Source organism: Thermobia domestica, chromosome 8, assembly GCF_964235325.1.
Source record: "Thermobia domestica chromosome 8, izTheDome1.hap1.1, whole genome shotgun sequence".
NCBI classification, from domain to species: domain Eukaryota; kingdom Metazoa; phylum Arthropoda; class Insecta; order Zygentoma; family Lepismatidae; genus Thermobia; species Thermobia domestica.
The window spans coordinates 6,005,378-6,021,058 of NC_137461.1; the positions used below are offsets into that span (position 1 = coordinate 6,005,378).

A 15,681-nucleotide genomic window follows, 5' to 3' on the forward strand; every position below is an offset into this window, starting at 1 on the left:
TTTGGTGGGAATTGCTTCTTTCCCACACAATTGGACAAAGAAGTCTTTCATCATTTTTTCATATATATATTTAAAACGTTGCTTTTAGTGAGAACATTTCAGCTAGTGACTAACCATTTCAGTGTTTCTCCCTGACTCATTATATGCACAGTATATATTCTATAGTTATTGGGAACTGAATTAAGTGCTTTCTTTAATCGCTTATGGAAACATTATAATAGATTGGAGAAATACGGACTGACCAGATGTTTCAGTAACCAAAGTGGCACCAACTGTGTTGTTTCGTAGCCCGTTATCTGTACTTTCTCACGCCAGTGTTATCGCCGTGTCTAGTGCATTATGGGCAGTTGACTAAAATTAACAGAAATTGTTTTCTATATTCTGTTTGTATGTGCATACAGGTGAGTTAACTGAGTAATTTTTGAAATGAACTGCCAACACTATTCCGTTGACCATTGCAACCCGTAGCTTGAGCTTGGACGCTCGAGGAGTTTGACTCCAGGTCTGGAAGATGCAACCACGCATCTCGCGTTGAACTTCAAACATAAGTTGTGTTAAGGGGCACAAGCTATTTAGCCGATGAAGGACGATTTCTTACGGCTAGCCCCAATCAGTGAAATCCCAGGTCCTCAGACCTCGTGCGTTTCAAAAGTTATATTCGCGCCCTCCAATATCAGAATTCAACTGTGAAGACCTTCTTTTCGTTTATTTACTCAAGATTTACTTTTACGCTGCAGGACTGTTCAGCGTAACAACTGGGTTCATCGTGGGACGATCCAGACAACTTTTCCCCAGTGCGAATCCCCCAAGTGTGTTCATGGTGTGAGCAAAGTATTTATAGTGATACCCGAATTATAATCATATATACATAGAAAGGGCTATATTTCCCGTAAAGGGCAAAACGTAATTTCAGCGGCAAAATTTATTAGTGTCCAGTGTTGTATTCATTTCTCTTCGTTATTTTTTTCAAGATAGTGTTCCAATAAATAAGTATAGTGTCAATTAATCCAGTGTGTTTTCGTTGTGTGTATGAGTGATGTTTGTGTGTGTTATGGTCTGGATGACCGTCTGATCGTCCGTGAGGTTTTCGAGACGAGACACCCGAACCTCTCGGCGCCTAATGCTCATCTCATTATTGAGACCGACGAGCTTTTTGGGAAACAGTTTGTAATCTTCTTTGGAGAGGTCTTCGTCGTCCTGTCCAGGTAAGTTAAGGTATCAGGAATATACTTATTGGTAATACCACGAGCCAAGGACAGCGAACAGAACTACAGCCGGTTACAAATAAATAGCTGCCCGAACATGGACCACGACCTCTAGATGGTTACAAATAAATGTTCGCCCGAACATGGACCACGAACTCAGGACGGTTATAAATAAATGGAAGCCCGAACAGGGACATGAACACTCAATCGATTACAATATAAAACAATTGGATAAAAACATGTCGTAGGTAATTATTATTGTTTAACAAATACATTTACCCCACTGAAGGCCCTTTTATCAGTGGTGGATCTAGAAGGTAAAAACTGGGGGAAGGGGTCGGCCAGACCCCAGACTATGATAGGTATATCATGAGTTTACTATAAACTTTCAAAAAACATATAAATAATAGCTTCATTTATTTTTGTCAGTAAAAAAACTGGGTTGCCTAGGTCCCCTCGGTCCCGGGCTATATCCGCCACTGCCTTTCCTTTGTAAATAAATTTTATCTTCGAATTTTTTACTCCTTTCGGATAACTCTTATTTTATACTCTTCTTCTACAGATTTCACACTATAATTAAACAGTAATTTAATCATATCCTTTCAAGTAATTTATACATATTAAAATGATTTTGTTTCTATCACCCAGCAGATATACTCAAAATGTCTTACAAATTAAATTGTAATAATCATAAATCTGAAATTTGTCCCCAGTTCCATTTCCTAGTGGGGCCTTGTCTTTCTAACAATGATACATATTAATGAAGTTCATTTCTTTTATTTACTATAATGAATTAACTCCCTATCGTGTCTATGCGTTTTCTCGAGGTACCCTCGTTTCCTTCCACTTTATCATTCCACCAATTCTTCCATTATCATTCACTTACTTTAATCATCGTCTCCCTTAGCCTAAAGAGTATAATCGTGGGACGTCACATTGAAAGATTTCATTTCATTTTAACTCCCCATATACAAATTTGTTGAGTTGAGTTGAGTTTTGAGTTTAACGTCCCGTTCAGCAGCGAGGCTATATCAGACGTGGATCTACTGATTAACGTGGAATAACGAACCACGTGAGCTCCCACCGGGAATCGAACCCGGGTCTCCCACGCCAAAGGCCAGTACGCTAACCGCTTAGCCACGATGAGCTCGTATACAAATTTGTAATAGATACGCTAATCTTATTATAGCCTTCTGACAATGAAAATCGTAAACAATGGCGAAACAATCTGAAAAAGACAATAATAGCGAATTGGAGGTGAAAATACTAGAAAGCTGCTTTCATTCGAGAGGACGCTTGTGAGCTGTTGGCATAACACGCATGGGAAATTCGGTTATTATTGTCTACGCAGCTTAAACAAAAACAAAATAATTAAATAAGACATGACAAGAAAACACAAATATTTTTGTGTAACACAAAAGAATGTGGTTTCGAACGGGACTTTACCATTTAAAATAATGTAATTGACTAGAAGCTAATCCCACAAAAGGTTTCCATGTCGGAGATGAATTTTTATCGCACTTGGTTGAGTTTACTTTCCTGTGATTGTGCACAAAATGGTTAGATTGTTTCATTTCCTTTCGATTCCCGCTATGGATAATATTATATGTGTTTAACTGATATCATAAGGCAATTGAAGAACTGCTTTCGTTAAGAAATAGCACACTCTAGTCCAGTGCTATTCAACTTTTTTTTCTTGCGTACCTTTAGACAAAGTTCGCCATCCAATTGTGTACCCATGAAGTTGTTTAAGAGAATTTAAATCGAAATGAACTTATTAAACATAATACATATTTTCTGTTGATTAAAACGGGGGACAAATAGAGACACGATAAAAGGACAATCAGTGTGCCAATCAAAAGACTATTTACAGCAGAATAAAGTGAAGATCTGAAAAAATTAACATGGAAAATTTCAAAACACATGAGAGACATCCAGTTTTACTGAGGAGGATTTTCCCCTCATCTTCCCTGATAATTTGTACACTGAGGACAATGTTAAAAATTCAAAAACTAAAAGTAACTTTAGAACTAATCTCTTAATGAGATGACTGAGCTTGTTTCTGCAACGCCAACTCCAAGATTCTTGGTCGAATCTTCGAGAATGCGAGAATCAGAGCTGATTCTGGATTCAAGCAATTTCTGTGCTTCGTTTTTATTGATGTTTAATTCAAGAGAAACCCTGTTCACACAAATATGTTGATGGAAATGGAAGAAGTTATGAAATAACACTATCACTAATTTCATTGTACTCTTTTCGAGCATATATCCAAAAGTCACAAATTGAAAGTTATCGAATTTAATTTATAGTGAACTGTCAATAGACATTTCCAGCAGACCCCTAGAAACGTCTTCGCGTACCCCCGGTTGAATAGCACTGTTCTAGTCTAAGAAGCCGAAAATAAGGACAATGGTAGTACACTATACACCAGTGGTTCTCAACCTTTTATAACTGACGACACACTTCACTGTCATCCACATTGCGACACACTTTGATATTATTATTATTATTATTATTATTATTATTATTAATACTACTACTACTACTACTACTACTACTAATAATAATAATAATAATAATAATAATAACATGTTATAATAGTGAAACCAATTAGTTTTTATAATGACTCTATAGCATTGAGAATTCCCGGCGGGAGCTCATGTGGTTCGGATTCCACGTTAATCAGTAGGTCCACGTCTCATATAGCCTCGCTGCCGAACGGGACGCTAAAAACTAAAATCACCTCACCTCTATAGCATTGAGTATTGTTGCTACCACTACAGGTGTTGACTGGTATAGTCTGTCTCCATTTTAAGTAATTATTATTAAACTCTTCTTTATTTTTACACTCTAAAGTTTCGCGACGCATCTTAGGGAACTGCGTGACACATCAGTGTGTCGGGACACATCGGTTGAGAACCACTACTATACACCATTCAATTGAACATTATTTGGTTAGCTGTACGTCGGAATTTAGTTTTATTTTCAGAACGAAAACACAAAGAGAAAATCAATCTTCTTAGCTTCTTGCTAAAGTAATAAAACACACCAATAAAAATATAGTGGAAGGTTTCAGAATGCAACTATAGTGCGGAAGGTATAACGTTGTTAGATTCTTGCGAAAAGTTGTAGTAACGTTTATGGGAAGTGGCCAGTTTGGTTACTCGTGGCTCGCTGAGCGCATAAAAGGGTTGGTGGTGATTGGCTACCCTCTTACCACACCCCCAGTGACGAGCAGGTCCAAGCGCGGGAAGCGAACGACGTTATACCTTCTGGACTATAGTGGTATTCAAACTGTGCGTCGCAGTATATTACTGCGCTGTGTTTAGTTTGATTTAACACTGCGAGACGCTTTTTTGGCATTACAATTAATAAAAAAATAATCCTGCGTTAGTCTTTCGGTGCCGATAAAAATTCCGAACATGCTAAGATACTACAAACTGGAAAAATGTCTGAATCATTACTTCGAAGTAAGATGCACACCAAGATACATTTCGATATTAAAACAGTGTGACTTTATCCTTTTTTGACATTAAAAAAATGGAGGAGCTTTTCAATTCTCAATTGTATAGTATGGTGTGCAGAGTTTTGGTTCCTAAGTTACGCATAAAGATCTACATAAATATATTGGGCAGAATAAAAACGTTATAAATAAACATTGTTCAAATAGCAATTAAAAGTCAGTATTGATCAAAAGTAAATAAATAAATTCGGTTTAAACAGCAATTAAAATTCAGTCTTGAACAAATTAAACTTAAAAAAATATGTTTTAAATAGCAATTAAAAGTCAGTCTTGAACAAAGTAAATAAATAAATAGATCCTCTTTAAATAGCAGTTAAAGCTCAGTCTTGAACAAAAAATAATAAATACGGTTTAAATAACAATTAAATGTCAGTCTTGAACAAAAATAAATAAACACGGTTTAACTAGCAATTAAAGATCAATTTAGAACAAAAATAATTAAATAAATATTGGTTAAATAACAATTAAAGGTTAGTCTTGAACAGAAATAAATAAACAAATAAATACGATTTAAATAGCAATTAAAAGTCAATCTTGGACAAAAATAAATCAACAAATACTGTTTAAATAGTAACTAAAGCTCAGTCTTGAACAAAATAACTAAACAAACATGGTTCAAATAGCAATTAAAAGTCAATCTTGAACAAAAATAAATAAATAAATTCGGTTTAGATAGCAATTAAAAGTCAGTCTTGAACAAAATAAATTTAAAAAATACGTTTTAAATAGCAATTAAAAGTCAATCTTGAACAAAGTAAATAAATAAATAGAGTTTAAATAGCAATTAAATCATTCTTGAGCAAAAATAAATATATACTGCTTAAATAGAAATTAGGTCAGATTTGGACAGGGAAAAAGATCAAACGAAGGACTTTTTTAAAAGGACTATTGTATTTCATTTAGGTAGATGATATATGGTCACAGCATTGGCTTACACTTCCCTTGCATCTGGCTTTCTAGACTAGTGCAGGTTACAACTTAAATTAAGGATAGCTCCGTAATTGATTCACGATACTAGATCAATATCCACAATTCTGGGTGCTATCACCGGGAACCAAACTCAATGACACACACACATACACACACGTACACTCAAGGTACATCTATTAACCATTACGGTTGTATCATGAAATAAGATTGGTAGAGAATTGTCCAATAAAATGTTGGGAGGTCAATGGCAGTGGAACAATATTGGTGAGTTTTATAGTGTCATTTCTATCCATGTGTAGCGAGCAATAGAATCCTTTAAACAAAGAGATGCTGCATAATTAAAATTTTCTCTCGTACCATCAAATGTATCTCAAATAGTGGGCAAAGAATTTATAGACGGATGTAGCCAGCAAATCGCCTGAAGACTGTCTTCAATCTTCGGCCTTCAGAAGAGGACCGGTTCCTATTGCGAAAAGGTAGATAGCAGCGGACGTAGAGATCATTATACCATTCGCATACAAGGAGCGCATCAACTCCTTTATAAACAGCGTGCATATAATGATATGTTGTATACGACAAGTGTTTCTAACTAACCATGTTAAGAAAGGATATGTTTCAGTTTACACATCAAAAATAAGTTCTGAGTGACCGATTGATCAACGTTTAACCCGAACTGCTTAAGTTAAAAACCAGACATTTGGATAGGATATATTATTGTGGCTTAAAGAAGGATTTTTGGAAATTCGACGTGAATTGTAGGTAGCAATTACTATAGTAAGATGTTTACATATCCAAACTCCATAAGCTTAGAAAATGAAATATTAAGGTCAAACTGATCATGTAACAAGACGACAATACATAGTATAGTTAATGAGATATACTCCAAAAGGACCACTAACCCTTACATTTTAGTTTCTACGTAAAAATATATACAGGGTGAGCCAAACGTCATGAAGTTGTTATAACTGTGAATAATTTTTCTTTTGTTATTAGTTTCCATTGATAACTCACAGACTTAAAGGCCAAGGGTTGGAGATTAATTAAATTACACTTATGTGTTGGAATTTTATCTCAGTCTGTGTCCGCCAGTATGGGTCTCACAGATTCAGCCGTCGCTTCATCTCAAGAAACACTGATATAAACTGGCCCTCTCATTCGCCTAAGCTTACTCTACTTGGTTATTTTCTTTGAGGCTATCTGAAGGACAAAGTGTATGTGAACAAACCACAAACTATACAGCAGCTCAAAGACAATATTCGTTCAGAAATAGGGCATTCGAACTAGAAATGTTGACCCCTCTCATGAATTATGTGCTACACAGAGTCTGTATCAGTGAGGACCATAATAACGGACATAACTGTAAACAATCTCCCATCCTTGATCTTTAAGTCTGTGTGATATCTATGGAAACTAATGGTAAGTAAAAAAAAAAAAGTTTTTATAGTTATAACACCTTCGTGACTTTTGACTCACCCTGTATATACATCAATGGATAGATTACGTCGAACTGAATTGAATGGTATCCTTGAGGACAAATTCTCTTGCGTAGATTTTGAGAAAATAGAGAAAAACCACACTTTTGTAACGTTAAAATGTGTGTACTTTGTTTCTAGTGTGATATAGTTGATAATTTTTCTGTTTTGCTGAAAAAAATATTAATTTATTTGTGTAACGTACATGAAAATTGTACGATTATGTTATATAAATTGTTTAACGCCTTATTTTGGAGACGAGAATTTAGGCGAGACCAAAAAAAAAAAAAAAACTCGTGAATAACGCTAGTTCACTTAAGTTTTATATCTCAAACACTGTTTAGGTGTTACTTGACTCATAGTATACATGCTATATATTGATGAAGTGGTTGTACAAACGTAATGAAGAGTATTTATTAACGTTTAAATATATTTAAGCCATTTCATAATATAATACAATAATAAATATGCTTTAAATGTTATTATACAATATCACATTCTTCATGGATCTCTCACAAGGATGCCGATAATTTCTAGATAAAATTAATTAAAAATCAGGGGCATGAATTTTGTACATAAATTTACAAAATAGACTGATAAGATTTGGAGACGAAAGAAGCAAGAATTCCCAAGAACCTTTACGAGACGAGACGATAACGTCTTATTTCTCATCTCATCTAGTAGGCAATACTACTTTATATTACACTTTTTAAAGTAATTTACTGCTGATTCAAAATCGTAAATTGTGATTTTCTCAAAAAGCCTTCTGACGTTTCTTTTATTTCTTCGTAAGGTGAATTGAACATATCAATGATCTTGAAGACGTCCATAGTGTATTGAACGAAAATCGAAAAAAAAAAAAAAAAAAAAAACTGAAAGGCAGTAAGTGCAGTTCTAAAACGTCTTTTAATTCTACTTTGAGTATGAAACTTTCCTATATTTTCCCCCTCCCTCCATAATTAATACACTAATCAAAGTGAATCTCTCTCTCTCTCTCTCTCTCTCTATGATCTATGGAACCCAAAGGCTCAATGGCGCGATCACAAAAGCTCTCCACTGACTTCTGCCCTTAGCCAACTGGATCCAATTTCTACTTTGTATTCGTATTTCTCCGAGATCCGTCTTAATATTGCCCTCCCATCTGCTCGCAGTCATTCTTAATGGTCATTTTCCGATTGAATTTTAAGTTAAAACTTCGAAACTGTTTCTACTTTTTTCCATTGTGGTTACATGACCTGCCCACCTGAGCCTCCTAGACTTGATGATCCTAACAATGTTTCGTAAACGGTATAAATTATGCGGTTCCTCGCTAAGACGTTTCCGTCATTCCTCATTCCCGTTCTTCTTGGGTTCGAAAATTCCTCTCAGAATTTTATTCTCAAATACTTTCAGTCTGTGTTCTTCCCTCGGAGTAAGCAACAATGTTTCACAACCATACAGAACAACAGGCATGATTATCGTTTTATATATTTTAAGCTTCAAATTCCTCGACAGAATTCACGACGACAAGAGATTTTGAACTGAATTATGACACGAATTCCCTGCTTTTAGTCCACATTTAATTTCGTCGGAAATATGGTTTTCGTCTGTAATATTGATCCTAGATATTTGAAAGTATCCACTTTATCAAAAGTATTATTTGATATTTTAACGCATCTATAATTTAAATTATTACGATTCCGGTGAACTTCAATGTATTAATTTTCTCTTATTTACTTCCAAAAACATGTTTTTGCAAGTGTTTAATAAGATTTCTGCATTTCTTTTTTAAGTTACGAATATCAAATGTAGATAATTAATTATGGAGTTGGTATCACTGTGTAATGAAGCAAATATTGCTATCCCCAAAAGGAATGTAAGGCGTTCTTCCTTCGCTTCACCTACATTAGGAAGAATACTAATATCCGGTTTCCCCTGCTTTTCTTATAGCATTCAACTACATAATGGCAAACTTCTTAATGAGAATACATCACAGTTCCGTCCTATTGCACTAAACAGCATAGTTTCCCACTTGTGTTTTGTTTTTAAAGAATAAACGCATTTTATTATGGTTTATCACATTACAACATTTAAATTCTCACCTTGGAGGATTTAGATTTCTGGGCTTTCGGCATCTAAGACCATGCTAGTCCATCACATATACAGTGGCGGATCCAGGAGGCGATCGCCTCCCCCCCAGAAGAGGAAACTTTTTTTTATTTTATATATAAATAAAACCCATTCCAGAATTTGGAACTCTTAAAAATAGCTCAAAGTAGCAATATTACAACCGACCGCCCCCCAGAAGTCCGTCTTGGATCCGCCCCTGCACACATATAAGGGATAACGTCCCTTGGCGATCACCGTTCTAAGGGAATTCGAGATGAAAGGAGTGGGGAAGCGGCCTGGGACAATTGTTAGGTACCATCTCGGCACTTGCCTGGTGTGAATGAGGAAAATCCAGGAAAATCTCATTCAGGGTGGCTGGCCTGAAAAAGTTGTTACAATTTTCGACCGAAAAGTTCGAACACAACTTCAACCAGAAGATAGCGTCTCATATAGGCTCGATGCTAAAAACAGGACGTTAATCTCCAATCAATCAATCAATCAATCAATCAATCAAAGAATCGATCAATCAACCAACCAAAGAACCAATCAATCAATCAAACAATCAATTTCCCTCATCTTTAACTTACGGAAACAAATTGCAGAAAAGCCTTTCCTGCTGATCTAATTGCAACGAGTCCCGAGTTTGATTTCTGCAAAGAGAGTCGTGATCTTTTAACACATTACTGTGACTTGGACTCTCTCTTTAACTGTAGAACCATGTCTCATCTAGCCTCGATGCTGAATAGCGACTCTAAACCCCAATTCAACTAACGAACATTGTAGAGAATTTAAATTGAAGAAAGTTTAAAATCGGAGATATGATTTTGAAACTTTAATGTCCTCTTCAAGTGTAATGAATCATTGACCTAGGCTTTAACGTCAGATTCGAACTAACTTAACCTCAAATAGAGAACTAAATATGGATCTCTCGCTTCACGAACCGAAATGTTACTCATTCAGCCATTGAACGGATCTCGTTCCATGAGATGTGATAAGTATGCTTCTCACAATGTCAATGAGTCTCTTAAGTGTTAAGAGCGTGTGTATATACACTTCCTCAGAGGTTTACTGTTGAAGCGTAGATGGCGCCTGTACACGCTTTCAATTTGGTTCTACTATAGTGACCGCGACGATTCGTGAAGCCTCGGCTCTACACGAATCATAAAACTGCTTTGCCTCACGTGTGATGGATCGGAAGAATTCGGTACGATTCGTGGAGGCTAGCTGGCTTACGAATGCACACTTGATGAAAAGCGAAAGAGCAGAAGTGCACCAACAACGTTGCCAAACTTAAATAACATAACAAATGAGCGAGAAAGAAAACAGCACTTAAGAGTCTTCATCCCGGCGAAATTAAAATACCGCTAATTTTACAGTAATTATGTGATATCTTCAAAATAGATAAAAGATAATTGAAATGTGGAACAAGAGCGCCCTAGACCATATTATTTTACAGGAGAAGCCGTTATCACGACCCACTTATCTGGTTTCGATGTCGAGCCATTTTGAAAATCAGCATTTATTTTCGCGTTTCTAAACAGCTGAAAACGGAAAGCCACTAGGTGACTTGTGATAACGGTACCTCATGCAAAATAATATTGTCTAGGGCGCTCTTGTTCCATATTTCAATTATCTTTTATCTATTTGAAGATATCACAAAATTACTGTAAAATTAGCGGTATTTTAATTTCGCCGGGATGAAGACTCTTAAAGAACTATAGTACGAACATTAACAACTTTTGGAATTAAAAGATAACAATAAAATAGCAAAGAATGTAAAAATAATAATAACAACAAAACGATACTTAGCCACAATCCGACACAACTATACCCTCAGAAGATGTTCTCTGTATAGCTCGAGAGACGATAAAATTTCATGAGTGGAGGTTGACGACCAGGACACACCCTCACGTTCTATTGGGCGGTAAAATTGGTAAATCTAGCTCAAGCTTCACGTCTCATTGCGATCACTTTGTAGGTTCAATTGCGGATGATAGATAAGGTAATTATTTGCTCACAACTTGATTACAGAACACGATAGAAGGGTTGTTTTAATGGGTAGAATACGAAAACAATTAATTTCTCTATTTTTATGTGTCTACTGCTGTTTAAAACAAGATTTGAAAGATACAGTACTTAAAAAAAAAAACTCGTGTTTCCAAAGTGACTTCTCCCGAAAGGCACTACATACCTGAAGGGTTAATTTTTCAGATATGGGTAAGCCAGCCCCAAAATGTTGGGAGGCCCGCTAGAATTTAGGGGGGCCTGATCCAACCATATTATAGTTCATCATAATATTATACTTCATTTGCAAGCCTACCGTGAAAATTTTAGGGGGCAGCAAAAATTTAGGGGGACAGGCTCCCCTGGACCCCCTTGGATATGAGCCGGGATATCGGTATTTTTGAATACCACTCATTTTAGATTCGGAACTTCTTGTATACAGCAAAAGACAAATTTTGACCAAAGCATATAGTTATTTATTAGTTAATATACGCTTTGGTCAGAATTTGTCTTTTAGGGTATTTTTGCAATGTGAGTGCTCAGATTTAGGGCCGCTATCTTGAATGTTGCCCTCGATGAGGCTCCTGGTCATTTGATCTTGCATTCATTAAACTCGTTGGGCAGGGACGTCATTTAAGGAGGCAAAAAGGACAATTGCTCCTCTCTGAGTTTGAGAAACTCGTGCTTTCTGGATCAAAAGATCCAATATATTTTCAATCAAAAATTTTCTTGTACGCCTTATATCTGTAGAATTACATATAGTGTAGCCAAACTCAAACTGCCACTTATCTCAGCATCATATTCTTATTCCGTAAAAATATGAAAACTCGATTTAGGGGCCGTTCAAAAATTGTGTGGCCGCTGATCCTAAAACTAATTATTGACCAAGATTGCAATCTTTTCATGCATTTTGTTTATCACACCTAAAATTCTCGTTTAATACATTGTGTACTAATAAGAAAAGTTGAGACTTTTATGTCTGTGGACAATCTTACCTCGGCGAGTTTGGACAGTTCTGCTCTTGCTCTTAAGGTTGGATTTAATTGTCAGTTGGCAACCTTGTTTAGTTCATAGCCCACACTACTTTAGCGATATTCTTTTGTCTGTGCCCACCAACGCTCAGCAATCACAAGAGCCATTTTATATTTTTACTGCACGCTGTTTCATAGACGACTGTCTGCCCGGTCCACTGAACTCTTCATTTTTTTGTTTGTTTTTTTATTCTTTGGTTTGTTTTTGTTTTTTCTCCCTTCCTTTCTGTTGCATTCTTCAGATTAAAAATGTTATTGTCTTTTAGCAGTCGTCGCTGTTCCAGTTTTATGGACCTAGAACTCTTACTTATAAATGTTAAATTTTAAAGACAGGAAAAAAAAAAAAAAAAAAAAGCTTGCAACAGAAATAATTCCAAGGTAAACGAAAGCCACGACTCACGTAATTCAGAACAAATTATAAGATATACAGATAAAGATATAAGATAAAAACAAGGTAGACGTAAAGAAAGAAAGAAAATACACCACAATTTTCTTTTCACAGTCATCCACAACCTCCTCCCCCCAAAAAATTCCTTTATTATTTTTAGAGGGGTCGCAGGCTATTTTCAAATACAGTATAATTATATCCCAATTTTGAAGCGTTTCAAATGTTGAGACATCTGGTTACTTTACAAGCATATCCTGGGATTGTTTTATTCAGCGGCGTAGCTTATTTTTAAATTTTATAGTTGGTGTGATCAGTAGTAGTAGTGCGTTTACCTCTAGTGCGTCTGGTCCCTGGTTCGAATCCCCGACCAAGAGGATACGGGTGATTAAGGCAAGAGAATGATGATGCAAGAAATGGTGGAATGATAATGTGGGAGGAAACGGGAGGCCTTGAGAAAAGCCACAGACACGATGTTGTCTACCACAGTCACTCAATGCTGCAAAACATATCTCTTCACTGGAGTTAGTTTATAGGAATTCTTAATTGAAGTAGCTTCCAATCTCTTAGAATTAACAACATTTGAATCGTCACCGGGAATCAAACTCCCAACGGCATGCGTGGGGGAGCAACGTGTCTCAGTGATAAAGTTGTTACCTCTTTGCGCGGAGTTGCTGTTTCGATCCCCGGTCAAGTAATTGCGTTTCTCGGATACCCCCGTTTCCTCCCACTTTCTCATTCCACCAATTATTCCATCATCATTCACTTGCTTTAATCGTCGTCTCCCTTAGCCTAACAGCATAATCGTGGGACGTTAAGAGCTCCTTCGTGGCTAAACGGTTAGCGTACGCGCCTTTGGTGTGGGAGACCCGGGTTCGATTCTCGGCGAAAAAAGAAATGAAATCTTTGAGTTTTACGTTCCACGGTTATACCGGTTAGACTAAAGGAAACGGTGATGATGAGTAATGAATGAAATGGTGGAATGAAGAAAGTGGGAGGAAACGGGAGAACCCCGAAGAAACCCACGCATACGGTGTTTGTCCATCACAAAGTTCACTTGGCGGGAGCTGGGATCGAATCCGGGACTCCAAGCACAGGCTGGTAGCCAGCCCAAAAATTTAGGGGGGGGCCGGCTGAAGTTAGGAGGGGCCCGATCCAACAATATTATAGATCATCAATTTCATTTGCAAGCATGCCGTGACAATTTTAGAGGGGGCCAGCAAAAATTTAGGGGGGCGGTCCCCCTAGACCCCCCTGGATACGGGCCTGCCCAAGCACCAGAGGTGAACGCTCTACCACTGAGCCACTGCGGCCCCATATTCTCGGCGAGAGCTCATGGGGTTCGGATTCCACGTGAATCAATAAGTCCCGTCTCATATACCCTCGCTGTTGAAAGGACGTTAAACTCAAAAATCAAATCAAATCAAATCAAATGCGGGACGTTAAACTAAAAGATTTTATTTTATTTCATTTCGAAACGACATGCACGCTAACTATTCGATTATTTCTGGTTTGTTTGCTGCAGAATTATCTGTCACGTTGTTTAACTGCACTAACCAGCATAAAACGGAGATAATAACTGGTTTTACTTGATTCATAACGTAACCCACCGACCGTCCCTGCCTCTGAGGAAGGCCCTCTGCAGGTGGAATCAGGAGACTTCGATGTCCTACTTATGACCTCCAGGAATGCAGCTCGACCTTCAACAGATGTGCGGTGTCAAAGGACAAAAATCAAGTGCGCAAGAACAATGCAAAGCTCTTTTCTTTTCTTTCTTTTTTTTTAATCGTTTATTTGCGTTCTCAACCTTTAGAACTTTTTTTTTTTTTTTTTTTACTTGAAAAGTTACGAAAGGAGTGGCTAAGAAACGTCGTGTAAATGATGTATATCTTTGCCTATTTTATTACTTACTGCTGCTCTCGGCATCTATTCCCACCCAACTCTTGCAATGTCAACGAAGACGCAAAGGTCCGCTGCGAAGAGCGGGTAAAACTGCTAAATAGTTACATTTATCACATCAGCAGAGGCGGCTCGTGCACGATGTCAGATGGGTAAAAATTAGTTATATTACTACAAACTAAGGGAAGAAAACTTGCCTAGTTTCCTCATATTTGTGTAGAAAAATTAGTGCATTAGGTAATTTTTCTTTCCTTAGTTTCGACATGAGATGAAAATGAAATGAAATATTTAAGTTTTACTTCCCACACTTATGCCGGCTAGGCTAAAGGAGACAGTGATGATTAGAAATGAACGAAATGATGGAATGAAGAAAGTGGGAGGAAACGTCAGAACCACAAGAAAACCCACGCACGCGGCGTTTGTCTACCACAAAGCTCACTTGGCGTCCCTTAATTTCTAGCGAAAAATTTTTAATTTAGATCCATGTGACTTACCTCATGAGCCGCCTCTGAATATGGTAGCATGGCTGTCTCTATCATACGTACACTTGGCACGGGGCGGCAACTTACGAGGGGCAGCAAGATCTGTCATAACTACAGGCTGGCCCAAAAGTAGGTATACAATACAACATTGATTAAGTCATTCTAGTTTATGTGTTTATTTACTTCGGCTATTCCGAGCTTAAGGTGTAAGTAAAAAGACATTAAGAACAAATAATAAAGAAACTAAGTCTGCCTGATGGATAACAATAAGAAAAGATATAAAATGCAATGAATTGATCAGTACAGTGCTGTATACCTACTTTTGGGCCACCCTGTATATTATTTGAAATAAATATTCAAATACAAACAGACTTCATGATGATGTAGTTAAATTTACTAAGCTTGCCTTCTATTTGAATACTACTTTTGTTAATCATGTTTAGGTCACACTAATTTATAAGGATACGTGTACAGTGCTAAAGCAAATGGTCAAATAAATTCCCGCATGAATTGCTTGATTGTTGTCAAATACAAGAACTCAATTCTAGAACAGTAGCGAATATCTGTTCCATTTAGTTAGTTATCACAGTTTTGATATGAAAACTAGTCTTGTCTTTTTCACAACAAGTTTCTATTTGCTTTATGTTTCACTAACATTATAG

General features: G+C 36.8%; 2 protein-coding genes across 2 annotated transcripts in view; both read left to right on the forward strand.

Annotated features, from left to right (window-relative positions):
- Window positions 1–15,681, forward strand: part of LOC145692663 (uncharacterized) — a 158,253-nt gene that overhangs the window by 129,600 nt on the left and 12,972 nt on the right. The gene's annotated exons all lie outside the window — the stretch shown is intronic.
- LOC145692664 (uncharacterized) overlaps window positions 1–15,681 on the forward strand; it is a 149,685-nt gene that overhangs the window by 6,556 nt on the left and 127,448 nt on the right. The gene's annotated exons all lie outside the window — the stretch shown is intronic.